We start from the raw sequence: 14,328 nt of genomic DNA, 5'->3' as shown, positions 1-14,328 counted from the left end.
TATTTTTTGGACTATAAGATGCACCTTCCTCCCAAATTTGGGAGGAAAAGGAAGGGTGCATGTTATAGTCCAAATGTAGCTCACCCGGCTCACTGTGAAATATTGTTATTTATGTTATTAAATAGTTTACCACCTTTTTTGCTTCAAAAAATTTCCCCCCTATTTTCCTCCTCTAAAACCTAGGTGCATCTTATGGTCTGAAAAACACGGAATATAAATAGCACACATTCGTACAGAGAAGCAAATTTAACCTTTGTTTCACTTCCCAGAGGTATCACAGTTACCATTTTGCTGGCTACCCTATTAGTCTTGTCCGTTGTCTGAGTTCATGTTAGCCAGTTGGACATGAATATTGATGAGGTTGCCTTTCTCTACCCTTCCCCATTCCCAGCAATGTCTCATATTTGGGAGCTAGGGTATGGAAAGGCAAAATATAGTTTCAGAATTAAGTATTAATAAATATTGATAATAGGCCCTGGGTGGGTAGGTCAGTTGGTTAGAGCGTCTTACCGATACACCAAGGTTTTAGGTTTGATCCCCAGTCAAGGCACATACAAGAATTAAACAACAAATGCATAAATAAGTGGAACAACAAATTGATGTTTCTATCTCTCTCCTCTTCCTCTCCCTAAAAAATAAAATTTAAAAAAGTGATAATAATTGCCCTGGCTGGTGTAGCTCAGTGGATTGAGCACGGGCCCGTGAACAAAGGATGATAGTTCCATTCCCAGTCAGGGCACATGCCTGGGTTGCAGGCCAGTTCCCGGCAGGAAACACACCAGAGGCAACCATACATTGATATTTCTCTCCCTCTCTCCTCTTCCCCTCTAAAGATAAATAAATAAAATCTTTTAAAAAAACTGATAATAGCTACTGTTTATAGAGTTTAACTTGAGTGAGAACTATGCTAAGTGTTTTTTCTGTATTACCATTTTGTGTCCTTAATCGTATGAAGTTGATTATTATTATCCCCATTATATAGATGAGGAAACTGAGTCTCAAAGAGATTAAATAACTTCCCCAAGCTTACACAGAGGGAGAGCTGGAGTTTGAATCCAGGCCTGACCTCAGAGTCCACACTAGGCCATATATCATAATAAACTTTACTGTCTGGCACAGGGCTCAATTCATAGTAGACAATAATAAGTGTTGGATAAATGACTAAATCTCCTCCCACTGTCCTCATTCTCAACCCTCCTTTCATGCACCAACCAATGAAAATCCAAAGCTGTACACCTAACTGGTTACAGGGATGGACTTACCATTAAAGATTCCCATTCTAGGAACAGAAACTCCTTGTTCCCAGAAATAGCAGGTACTTTCCAGCGCTAGCAATGAACTAGCCAGAGGTGCTGCTGCGTGGGGTTTTGTTCTGCCTGGCAACCAGGCAGCAGGCTCAGAAGCTCCCTACGCACAGAAGCCTTTGCTTCATCCTGCTCGCACCCTGCAGCTCCAGGTATCTGTCTCTCAGCCGTCATAAGGGTGAAATATACCTTTGGAGAGGGGGAGGGCTTGCCTGGTTCCTTCCCCTTCCCACCAAATGCCCTTCCTGTATTTATATGCTGAGAATGACAATTCCTGTATCTCACAACCATGGAGACTATGTAGCCCTCGTGGAAGATAGTCTGTTAAAATTCTGTGACATCCTCAGCACATTTACATCCCCAGACTCATAATCCTTTCAACCCAGAAGGCCTCATAAAAATAAAGCAAGCAGTCAAATCTTATGTTGTAGAAAAGGAAAGTGGCCTGAAATGACACAGCTAATTAGTTTGTCATAGAGCTGGGAGGAAAAGTTGGGCATCTAATGGCAGTACAGGAAGACGCAGCAGACCTTGGGGTCTTAAAATGTCCCCCAACTCTGTCATCTCAGGAGAAACCGCCAGCTACACCTCATGTCAGGGACCCAGAAAAATGTTTCCCAACAGTCAAGGTGGTCATCCTCCACAGACAAACCCTACAGGTGTGGCCTGTCTGTAACCACAGGTGTTAGTGATGCTGTTGTCCCAGAGTGCTAGTTCTTTTCAATTACTCCTCCGATCCCCGTAACACCACTGGATTTTCTCTTACTTTTGCCATTAACATTCAGTATCTTCCTCATTCAGTCATGTTTTATTTTTTCCAAAGGAAAATATGTATGGAAAGGGGTTAACTTAAGAAACTCTCATTTCTTTGTAGCCCCAAACACCCCCACCTCATCTGCTTTGCTCAGTCTTGAATTTCAGGTCCTTTGTGCTCTAGCAGAGTCGGGTAGACGCCGAACGGCAGGGGTGAGTCAAGAAGAGGAGGAGTGGAGTTGTCGGAATTCGGGGACGGGGGTGGGGGTGGGGGTGGGGGAATGGGGGGTGGGGGGGTGGAAGAAAGGCCTTAGGGAGTAAAGAAAACAAGCATCTCCCCTGTTTTGGGTGGTGGGTGAGTAAAAGGAACACCATTTATTTGAGTCTGATGCCATCTAGTGGCTCTAGGAAATCCTGGGTTTTCTACCTAGAGTCTTACGGACTTGCGAACTTGAATAATTCAGTAACAATCGTTTACTGAGTCCTTCCTGTGTGCTGCTGCTGTGCTAAGTGCCTGAATATAGCTTCTTATTTTATCTTCAAGATAATTCTATGTGGCAGGTATTGCTGCCTCCAATTCTGGGAATGAGAAAAATGTAGACTTAGAAACGTGACTAACTTGCCTGGGTCACAGACTGGGAAAAGGTAACCTCTGCCCAACTTTACAACAAAACTCTTCAAAACAGTTGCCTATACTTCCTGCATCCACTTACCCTCCTATTGTTCTTTTTTTTAAAAGAAGCAATTTATTCCAATAGGCAATATATTAATGTGGTTTAGAATTTAAGACACAAAAGGGTGTACAGAAGGAAAGCCTCACTCCCATCCTTCTCCACAGTGTGCCAACACCCCTTGAGAGGTAATCCATACTTGGAGCTTTATGTTATCCTTCCAGAGAAATTTAATGTATATTTAATTATATATGTGTGTATACACTTGCATTCTATTTTTGCACAGAGCAACTCCCTAAATTCCTTGTTCTGAGCTTAACTTTTTAGATTTTAGAAATACATGTTTGTTTGTTTTTAAAAAGTAGTAGTACTGTACTTCATTTAACCTGCCAATTGCTGTTAATGAATAGTTAGGCTATTGGAATTTTTTCACTCTTATAAGTAATGTCTTGCATAGACTTTGTAAAACATGATGTGCAAGAAATTCACAACAGTAAAACCCTGATGGGGGAGTCGCTGAGTCCAAGTGTACTATATACATATTTTAAAAGATTTTATTTATTTTTAGACAGAAAGAAAGGGAGGGAGAAAGAGAGGAGGAGAAACATCAATGTGTGGTTGCTTCTCATGCGCCCCCTACTGGGGACCTGTCCCACAACCCAGGCATGCGCCCTGACTGGGAATTGAACCGGTGACCATTTGGTTTGCAGGCCTGCACTCAATCCACTGAGCCACACCAGCTAGGGCCAAGTGTACTATATTAGTAATATTGACAGATTTTGCAGAATTGCCCTCCTAGAGATTACACTACTGCACAGTTCCATCCGCAATATGAGGTTTTCTGTTTCCCCACATTCTCACCAACACAGTTTTGTTAACTTTTCTGTTTCCCCACATTCTCACCAACACAGTTTTGTTAACTAGATTTTTCCAGTCTTATGGATAAAAAGTAGCATCACACTGTGGTTGTCACTTGATTTTCTTTTATTACAATTTAAGAACTTGGAGGGAAAAATTAAGATCCAAGCAGCAAAGATGAGAAACACACACAGACACAACAACAAACAGCAGCGATGACTAACCTGTCTGACATATTGGCAAATTAAACTGGAAAATGAAAAATGACTGTGACTATAAAAATCACTAGCAGTAATGACTGTTAAATTTAAGAACAAGAGGGACAAATTACGAATAACATGAGAATGAGGCAGTAAAGTAAAAGCATTATAAAGTTTTTGTCTTGTTTGGAAGGAGGGCAGAGGTATCGATGAACTTCAATTGTTAGTCAATTGTTGCCAAGTTGTCATGTTAATAGTGCAGGGGTAACTCTTAACTAATTGGATGTAAAACCCCTAAGCCAGTAGGAGGACATTAGAGATTACTTAAAATTTAATCAATTTAATATAAATCATAAAAGGAGAAAAAAGCAAAGAAAGAACATAAAACAAAAGGCAAAATGTATGATAATGAAAACAAATCCAGAAAACTTGTAATCACAATAAATGTAAATAGCTTAAATTTAGGAGTTAAAAAATTCTCAGATTTTATTAATAATATCACCAAGTCCAGTTATGTGCTCTTCACATGAGTCACAAAAAATACCCTAAAGACATGAAGAGGTTAAAATAAAATGTGCAATTTGATATACAACACTAACAATAACAGAGGATGGCTTGTGAAGTCACGCTGATATTTAGAAAGATAGTCTAACGCCCTGGCTGGTGTGGCTCAGTGGATCGAGCACCAGCTGCAAACCAAAAGGTCACTGCTTGGACTCCCAGTCAGGGCACATGCCTGTGTTGTGGGTCAAGTCTCCAGTAGGGAGTGTGTGAGAAGAAACCACAGATTAATGTTTCTCTCCCTTTCTTTCTCCCTCCTTTTCTGCAAAAATAAATAAATGAAATCTTTAAAAAAATAAAAGAAATGTAGTCTAAGACCAAAGGCAATTATAGAGACAAAGGTGATCGTTGCATGATGATGACAAGAAGTCACCAGAACATTATACGAGTGTATATCAAAGTTTCTTCATTGAAAGTAGAGAGCACAACTTTTCAAGTTCCAACAAAACAAAATAAAAAGAGACCACTTTGGCCCTGGCTGGTGTGGGTCAGTAGATTGAGCACTGCCTGCAAACTGAAAGGTTGCCTGCTCGATTCCCAGTCAGAGCATGCGCTTGGGCTGTGGGCCAGGACCCCTGTTGAGGGAATGGGAGAGGCAGCCAATCTATTATTTTCTATACATTGATGTTTCTCTTCTCTCTTTCTGCCTCCCTTCCCCTCTCTCTAGAAGTAAATAAATAAAATCTTTAAAAAATAGACCAGTTTTGATGTCACAAAAACTCCAATAAATTCCTAAAAGTAGGAATGATATAGGTACTATTCTCTGACCATAATGGAACAAGGTAGATAATAATAAGAAAATCAGAAACAGTAAATGCTCTCTTCCACAAAAAGTCAGAAAGGATAAATGTGCTTTCACATAGAAACTTAAAAAAACAATCTCTCTCTTGACTAGAGGGAGAAATTTAAAAAATAAACTAAGAAAAATCTAGAAAAATGATAAAAATCACATTTCAAAAATTCTGAGATGTAGCTAAAGCAGTACTCAGAGGAGAATTCATAGTCTTATTTACATCAGTGAAAGGAAAAGAATGAAACAAAGTGAATTAAGTGAAAAGAACAAGATCAACCAAATGAAAGCAGGAGTAGGTAACAAAAATAAAAGCAGAAATTAAAAAGTTAGAAAACTAAAGAAGAGTATAATGCATAAATTCAAAAACTTCAACATTGTTTTCTAATAAGATAAGTCTCATCATAAAAAAAATAGAGCAGTTGCAAGTAAAGAAAATAAGAAATGACAAGAACAAAATAAATAGAGAAACAAAGGAAAAATCAGAAGAGACTACTTTGCTCAATATAACTCTCTACAAAAGCCAACCCCTGCAGAGGTATATCAATAAAATAATTTCCATAGGGAAAAAAGAGAAAAGTGTAAAAGAGTTATCCCCAGATACTTAGGGTATGTAATAAAGTCTTTAAAGAGAAAAGAAGATAAATCCAATTCTAATTAAATGGCTCAATAGCATAAAAAGCATTCTTTAAATGAAGTAAGTATATTAATGTTAAACTATGACAACACAAAAAATTATAAATTATTAATATTGATGCAAAAGTGCCAAAAATATTGCAAACAGAATTTAGCACAGGTTAAGAAAAAACTTGTCAGGATCAAATTGAGTTTGTTCTAGAAAACCTTTCTGATGTTCATAATATAATTTCAGTGGCTACTGAGTTCACCGAACTAGGTGAACTCGTGAGTTCAAATGAACTATGAGTTCAAATGAACTATGAATTCAAATGAACACATCGGCAAGACAAAGGGCTACACACATTCACTTTCCCAGGGTGAGGTGACAGACAAAACCATCACAGGGGAATGGTGTCATGTGATACACACAAATCGGTGCATGGGTGGATCCACATTAGACATCATATCAAAGGAGTGATTGCTGATTAGAACCCAGAACCTTTAGTTCCTCAGCTCCCAAAAGGATTTTCTGGGTGAGATCATGAGTTTGCTTCAGACACCCCAAATCCCACCTACTTCTGTTGTTTCTTACACCGTTTCCTTTTCACCTTCCCCTCATGTGACATGTCCTTCTGGTTTGGAGCACCAGTCACCACTGCGGGACAGTTTAGGGCTTTGAACTGGCAATGTTCTTAGCCTAGTACAATCCCTTCAGTTAAACTGTAGCTTAACACATAGTGTTCTCTAAAGATATGTTTCATTTCCTGTCTAGTATCTCAGAATATTTTTCTAACTTCTGTAAGGCAGCTTATGTTTCTGGTAATAAGAGGGTGTAGAAAGAGAAACATGAATTTAAATGAACAGTTTATTTCAAATTTAAGGTCACCAAAATAGCAACTGAAGGGGAAATTGTATCAGGTAATAGGGACACGTATCTGTTACCACTAACAAGAAACAACCACATGTATCACACTCACCTCTCACTTCCTAAGGAATGAGGAGAGAAAGAGGAAGAGAAATGCAAAACATGAGCCAGAGTGAAAAATCACAGAAAGCCCGTATTTGTACCAGGTAGGGCTCTTGGCTGAAGTCAGGCAGGATGAGAAGATCAAAATGCCCCACGTTTTTTCCAAGGTCATATTGTACAAACAGAACACAACCTCAAAAATGGGGGAGAAAGGAATCAGGCCATAACGTCTCCCTTTGTTTGCTGTCTCCCCAGAACTGCACATTCTCTCTGATAAGCCTGGGGAGCCAGATCTTTCTACCACAGACATTGACACTAAGTGTGGGAAATGACTCAACAAGGGCCACTGGCGAGGGAGATTCACGGGCTGTTTTGTCCTCTCTTCTTAGTTCCTACAGACTGTGCCATTCCTGCCTGTGACACACGTGACCACTGGCTTCCTTTTGTAAGAGAGAATATCATGGAGGTCTGTCCTAACACCACATAGTTATAATAAAAATCTTCAGTTATTTTGCCTCTTCGCACACCCTATCATCAGAGATGTGGAAGTTTAGAAATAAAGCTTTCCTGGGTTCCCAAGTGAGAAGTACAGTACAAGGGAATGAGAACAGCCTATGGACTCACTGTGATGTGACCTTTGGTTCATTTTTTCATTACTTCATCTACAAAATGGGGTCATAATAGCATGTACTGTGAAGGGCTGTTGTGATGATTCTCTCCCTCTCTTCCTCTCTGTCTTTCTCTCTCCCTCATCCTCACGTAGTCATATACTGCTTAGAAAACTGACTTGTAATAGCAGTCAGCAAATATTAGGTCTTATTATTATGATGTAGGCAAGTCTGATCTTAGTGTTTATGGACCTTGGAAACATTCACCTCAGAAGTAAGAAGGAGCAGTCCTCCTAACTTTTGGGATCAGCATCCATATCCTCCAATCTCCTCTCACCACACCTTACCGTCTGACAACTCCTTCTCTTCCCTCTAAATGCAAATGCAAGCTTCCATTTAATCTCTATTCCCTAGGCCCCATTTTTCTCCACTTCCCCTGGTCTCTGAGAGCAGCTCAGAAGCCCAGCCAAAGTAGTGCCTGCCGGGAACAGAAAAGGTTTAGACTTACGTCTCATCCACCCTGTCAGGCTTTTGTTGAGTCTGATAACCTCACTCACTCAACCTCATCTCAAATGTTTTTCTTCATTGTCAAATGAGCTAACATAAACCAGAAAATAAAGTAGGTGTGGGGAAGAAGGGAGGAAGTTAAAACTCAGTAGCTTGAGCTCCTTCTGTCTGCTGCCATTTTACTCAGCTTTACACATGCCCTCCCAAATGGGAGCAACACAGCCATCCACCTCTAGAAGAAGTATTCACAATCATAGGGCATGTGCTCTGCATAGTGTCTACCATTTTGTGGTTTGTGGACAGGCTTCTTTTATTCATGAATATTCAAATCTACCTGAGATATGTGGTTGGGGTGGGTCAACATCCTTGTTTCTCTCCTATATTAGTCAGGTCAAGTTAGACCACGCTGTGGTAACAAACAACCCCTAGTACCTTAATTAAGCAGCAGTTATCTCTCATTCACACAGCATCAGTTGTAGGCTTGGGTGATTCTCTGGGTAGCTGCCCTCCATGATGACTCAGCTAATTAGACTACTTTTATATTCTGATTCCACATTTCAACACAAAGCTGTCTTGGTTGACTTGGGAGGGGAAGAGAAGAAGAATCATGTAATGATAGTTTCATTTTTTGACCAAGAACCTTTTTTCCCCACTAACTGTTAGCTAAAACTAGTCACATAGTCCCAGGAAGCTAGAAGGTAGTTTCCCATGTGCCTAGGGAGCTGAAGATGTTTTCCACTTCTCTCCATCTTTTCCTTTATTTGTCATGATCTTCAAGAGAAGAAATTATTCCAATTGGTCAGATTCCAGAGCAGGGCATGTTTAGTAAGAGTTGGGGGGTGGTCATAGTACATTAAAAGGTTACATAGTAGCATTTTACTTCTCTTTTCTGGATCCATTTCTGTTACCTTGAACAGAGTCCCTTTGTGACCCAACCATCTTTCTTCTTCCCACGGCATTGGATGTTCTTAATTCTTCAGGATTTACAGTTGGCTAGTGGCACAGTGGGATTTAAACGGGAACACGAGACCTAACTTGAGGTCACATGCTTCAGAGAAGCTTACCATAAAACTAAGGGATGTCAGGGATTTGACCAGGTAATTATAGAGTAAACCTTTGATTGACAATTTGCTATTACTATTTATGGGTCAAGCTTTCCCGAGGGCATCACAGCATATTTGATAAGGCATCACTCAAGTATTCCTGGGTCTCCTGGTCAACTACTGTAATCCCACCTTACCTACCCATCGAAGCCTGTGTTCCTTTAGGGAAGTGAAGCAAAATTCTATTGTATTTGCTCCCACCAATGAAGTAGTGTGCATATTTATTTATTGTGGTTAACAAGTATTTTTTCAGGGATTTCAAATAAACTTTTTTTTTCACTGTTTATCTCTTCTGTTGTTCACATGTACTGGGTATTTTGAATTATAAAATTCTGCTTGTTAGGCCAACTGTATCAAATATTAACTACATCATTCTGAAAAATACAGTATTTGCAAAATTTGAAGGACTATTTACATGTACTGCCTTCATTTCCTCATTTCTAATTTACTTTTTACTCTTGAAAGACAGCTTTGACCTTTAACACTCTACATTCTAAGGAAGGTTATTGGTGCCCCAATAATCATAAAATATAAACATGTGTTTTAATATTTTATCCTCTTGAACATTTTTTCAGAATTTTATTCTCTTGAGAATCCTCTCTTCATGTCCACCCCCCCATGCCCCCTTTTTGTGGCACTGTTTGGTTTATAGGAAAGCATATTTTCTAGGTTATTCCCATATTCCTAGTCTCTTCTATTTCTTCTCTGATAATCCCTTCACTAACTGATCTTAAGGCATATGCTTCAGAATTCCGTCTACTTCTTTCTTAATTAACAAACTCTCTGTTGGCAATGTCAACCAACCCATAGGTCAGGACAGGCCAGGGACATGCCAAATGAGGTCATCAGGATACATAATGAACAATCTTCTCAGTTCTTCTAGGACCACCTACTATGTAAAACATTTTTTTCTTTTTCTCCCAAACCATTTTCCACATACCTAAACTACTGTCAATCATTCTGCAGGTAAGCAATACTTGATTGGTTAGCACAACTTTATGAAACAAACTATACTACCCAGCACCTAGTGATGCAAATCTTCTCTATCTTGATTGGTTAAGCAATGTGGGGAGTTTCCAATCGAGGAGAGGCCAGCAAGGTGTACACTTGATGAATAATTTTTGACTGACTTGTATGAGGGCAAGTCCCATTCTGAAGAGGTTGATGGTTTTCCTGTCTCATTTTTTCCTTCCAGAATGGGTTCTGGGTGGGTTCCCTGGAAGGTGGCTCTGCCAGTGTGTCTAATCGGGCTGGATTCCTCCATGACTTAAGGTAGAGACTGTCCAGGTAAGAGCAGAGTGATTTTTTCAGGTGTGTGTGCAGTAATTGGTATGGGGGAGGGATGCCTTTCTGTGTAGGTTCAGGCTATAGGCAAGACTGGGAGTGGCTTCTGGCTTTCAGGGGAATGTTCTTTCTTTTGGCAGAAAAGTGTTTCTTCTTCCCTCTTCACCACACACAATAGACGACTGGGACAGGGATTTCTTGTACCAGAGCCCCAGATTCAAGGAGTAGGGAGGCAGGAAGAAGGGCAACATTTTGTCTTGCTTATGGTTTTTATTGCATCAAGGTCAGTCAGGAGGCAGTCTGAGAAAAGCTGCCATTTTTAGTGGGGAATTTGCTCTGATGATTATGACCGTTTCTGTATTTATCCAACTGGGTTATACACAGACACAAGAAATTGGAAACAGTTTGCTTCTTTTGCATTTATTAAGCCCGTTATGTGGTTAGAATAGTACCACACAAATTCGAGAAATTAGAGAAGTTGAGTACATTATCCCTGTTTGCAGGTTACTGGGTATATGCATTTATTGCTTTTATTTTTCTAGTTGAGGAGACAGGCTATGCAAATCTGAAGCAATATTACACAATAAAAGCATAATTATCAGCAGAAAACAGGATAATGTGCTCAGAATGAAACCCTCTTGGAAGTCTCATTAATGACAAAATAGGAAAAAACCTGGAGGTTGGGGTGGGGTGGAGAGTGGGTAGGAGATCATTGTTCTTAGACAACAGAAACCTCTTTGAGATTAAAATGTCCATTAGATGACACAGATGGAAAAAATCCAGCCCACGTCTTAAGTCTGAACCAGAGGTATGGTAAATTTAAAAAATACCGCATTTTGCTATGTAAATAAGCAGTCATGTTTTTGACCCAATCTTTCAGGGAAAATAATCTTTTGTCTTAATTTTTAAATTCAATTATTTATTTATTTATATTTAGAAACAAAACCAATTATCATATTCCAGGGTGTAATTTTGTATAAGGATATTGTTATTGCTTTCTAGAGTCACACTTTTAATGCATAAGTATAAATAAAAGAATTAAAAACATATAGATATGGAATTATACCCATGTATAATGCACATCCCTATTTTTCCCTAAAAAATTGGGCACAAAGTGTGCATTATACACGGAAAAATATGGTATGCTTTTCCTGATTTCGACTGTAAGAAGGAATAGAGAACAGGAAGTGAGAGCCTCCTCTGAAATTAGCGTTTGAGGGAGACAGCAGTGTGGCGACCCAGGAAGGATCCTGCTGCCCTGAGAGCTCACCTCAGCGGTTCCTGGACGAGGCCTCTGAACTTGGAAATGAAAGTAAATTTGCAACTTAGGATCAGTAACAATGATCTTTCAAGTCTGAACTCCAATGCCCTTTCTTCAGGGAGATCTTTTCTGCCAACCTGCATTATTAACCACCTAAATTTCCTTAATGTTCTCAAGTGCATAGGAGGGAGCTACTCTGACCCAGTGAGTTCCCAGACATTGCAGTCATTGGTCAGTGAAAAGACCCTCTCCTCCCTTCCCTTGTCTCCATTCTCACCTCATTTTCTCTTTCCAGACACAAACACTATTAGATGGTCCCATTTTACAGGTGAGAAAACAGAAGCTTAGAGGGAGGTTGGTGAACTACACCCAGAGTCACAGCGTGGGAAGTGACAGAGTTATAATAAGAACTGAAATCCTTTTGACCCCAGAGCCTGAGTTCTGAGCTATTTTGCATCTCAGTGACAAGATGTACAAGCTTCCTATTTCTGCTGTAACAAACTACCACAAACTTAGTTACTTAAAAAATACAAATGTGTTAGTTGACAGTCCTGGAGGTTGTAATCCTGAAGTAGGTCATACGGGGCCAATCGAAGTGTCTGCAGGTCTGTGTTCCCTCTGGAGGCTCTAGAGGAGAGTCTATTTCCTGCCTTTTCCAGCTTCTGGAAGCCACGTTCCAGCCTTGGCTTGTGGCCCCTTCCAGAAATAACTTCACTCTGACCTCTGCTTGCATCATCACATCTCCTTCACTGATGCTCCGGCCTTCCTCTTTCACTTATTAGGACTCGTGATTATATTTGGCCCAGTTGGATAATCCAGGATTCTCTCCCATGTCAGTATGCTTAACCACAAATACAAAGTTTATTTGCCATGTATGGCAGTCAAAAGCTGTGGGGATTCAGATGGCAGGGTCCAGGGGTGGGAGTTATTCTGCCAACCATCTGAATGACCCACAGTGTATGAAAAATATCCAAATGGAAAAGGTCCTCTTTCTCCTTAAACCTCCATCTGTCCTGCTGTTCTCGGTGGTTGGAACTCTCCCTCTGCTCTCCCAAGCAGGTCCTGCTCTTGCCCTCTCCCCTCCCACATACAACTGCCGGAAACACAGCAGGCAGCACCAGTTCCTCACATCTCCCTGACACTCTGTATCAACCGGCCCCTGCTTTCATTCTGACCCCATCACCCCTGGCCCGTGTTGTCCTAATAGCCATCTCACCGCTCTCTGCCTCCAGTTTTGTGTCCCTCTAGCCCACCTCCCCACCAGAGTGTTCCTCCTGGAACATGAAACTGCTCTTGGCATTGGGCTGGCCAAAAGTGTTGTTTGGTTTTTAAGTAAAAATGAAAGACATATTTTTTCACTAATAACTTTATTGAACAACACATTCACCATTTTGTACCACTACCTTCTGCCATCTTTCAGGCAATTTCATAACTCCATCTTCTCCAAAACTTTTTATCTTTTTGAGTAAAGAACTCTTCTACATGTCTTTTGTAGTCTTTCAGGAAATTGAAATTTTTTCCATTAAGACTGAAATGGAAATCCAAAAATGCAATGTCTGGTGAATTTGGAGAATGAATCAGAGCTTCCCAGCCGAACTGTTAATTTTTGCTTGGACGTCAAAGAAACATGCAGTTTTACGTTATCCTGATGGAAGATTGTGCATTTTCTGTTAACTAATTCTGGATGCTTTTTGTCAAGTGCTGCTTTCAGTTGGTCTAATTGAGAGTTATACTTGTTGGAATTACTTGTTTGGTTCTCTGGAAGGAGCTCATAATAGAGGACTCCCTTCCAATCCCAGCATATATACAGACCGGCTTTTGGTGAGGTTGGTGATGGTTCATTTCGCTTGCCCCACGATGTCTTCCATTCCACATTAAAGTATCCACTTCTCATTGCCCATCACAATTTATTTTTTAAATGGCACATTTTTGTTACATTTAAGTAGAGAATTGCATGTGAGATATGATCAAGAAGGATTTTTCCATTTAACTTACGTGGAACCCAAACATCAAAGTGACTAGCATAACCAAGGTGGTGCAAATGATTTTCAATGCTTAATTTGGATATTTTGAGTATTTCAGATATTTCCCACATAGTATAATGTTGACTGTTCTCAATTAATATCTTGATTTGATTGCTACTAACTTCAACTGGTCTACCCAACTGTGGAACATCATCCAGTGAGAAATCTCCGGCATGAAACTTCACAAACCACTTTTGACATGTTCGATCAGTCACAGCACCTTCTCCATCCGCCCTCTGCACAAATCTGTTTTTGGTTTCAGTTGTGTTCTTATCTTCTTGAAATAATAAAGCATAATATACTGAAAATATTGGGTATTTTCTTTCATCTTCAAAATTAAAGTGGCTACACAAAAATTCAGCAATTTTGATGTTTTTCCGACCTGGGCCGGTTCACCCCTCCTTAGGCAACCTGGTGGCCCCCCGCTCCCGGGAGGTCACCATATTGATGCCGAACTTAGTGCGGACACCCGATCGGCATAGCGCACTACAGCCCAGAACTCCTGGGCTCAAGCGATCCTCCAGCCTCAGCCTCCCGANACAAACCACTTTTGACATGTTCGATCAGTCACAGCACCTTCTCCATCCGTCCTCTGCACAAATCTGTTTTTGGTTTCAGTTGTGTTCTTATCTTCTTGAAATAATAAAGCCTAATATACTGGAAATATTGTGTATTTTCTTTCATCTTCAAAATTAAAGTGGCTACACAAAAATTCAGCAATTTTGATGTTTTTAAAAAATGCACACTGATGTGGCAGCTGTCACAATACAATCTAAAAAAATGTGAACTAGCTGAATGTGAACACAAAAATCAACTAGC

Source organism: Sturnira hondurensis, unplaced genomic scaffold (genome assembly GCF_014824575.4).
Source record: "Sturnira hondurensis isolate 20B ecotype Veracruz unplaced genomic scaffold, ASM1482457v3 Scaffold0007578, whole genome shotgun sequence".
Classification (NCBI taxonomy): Eukaryota; Metazoa; Chordata; class Mammalia; order Chiroptera; family Phyllostomidae; genus Sturnira; species Sturnira hondurensis.
Note: the sequence above shows the minus strand (reverse complement) of the source record.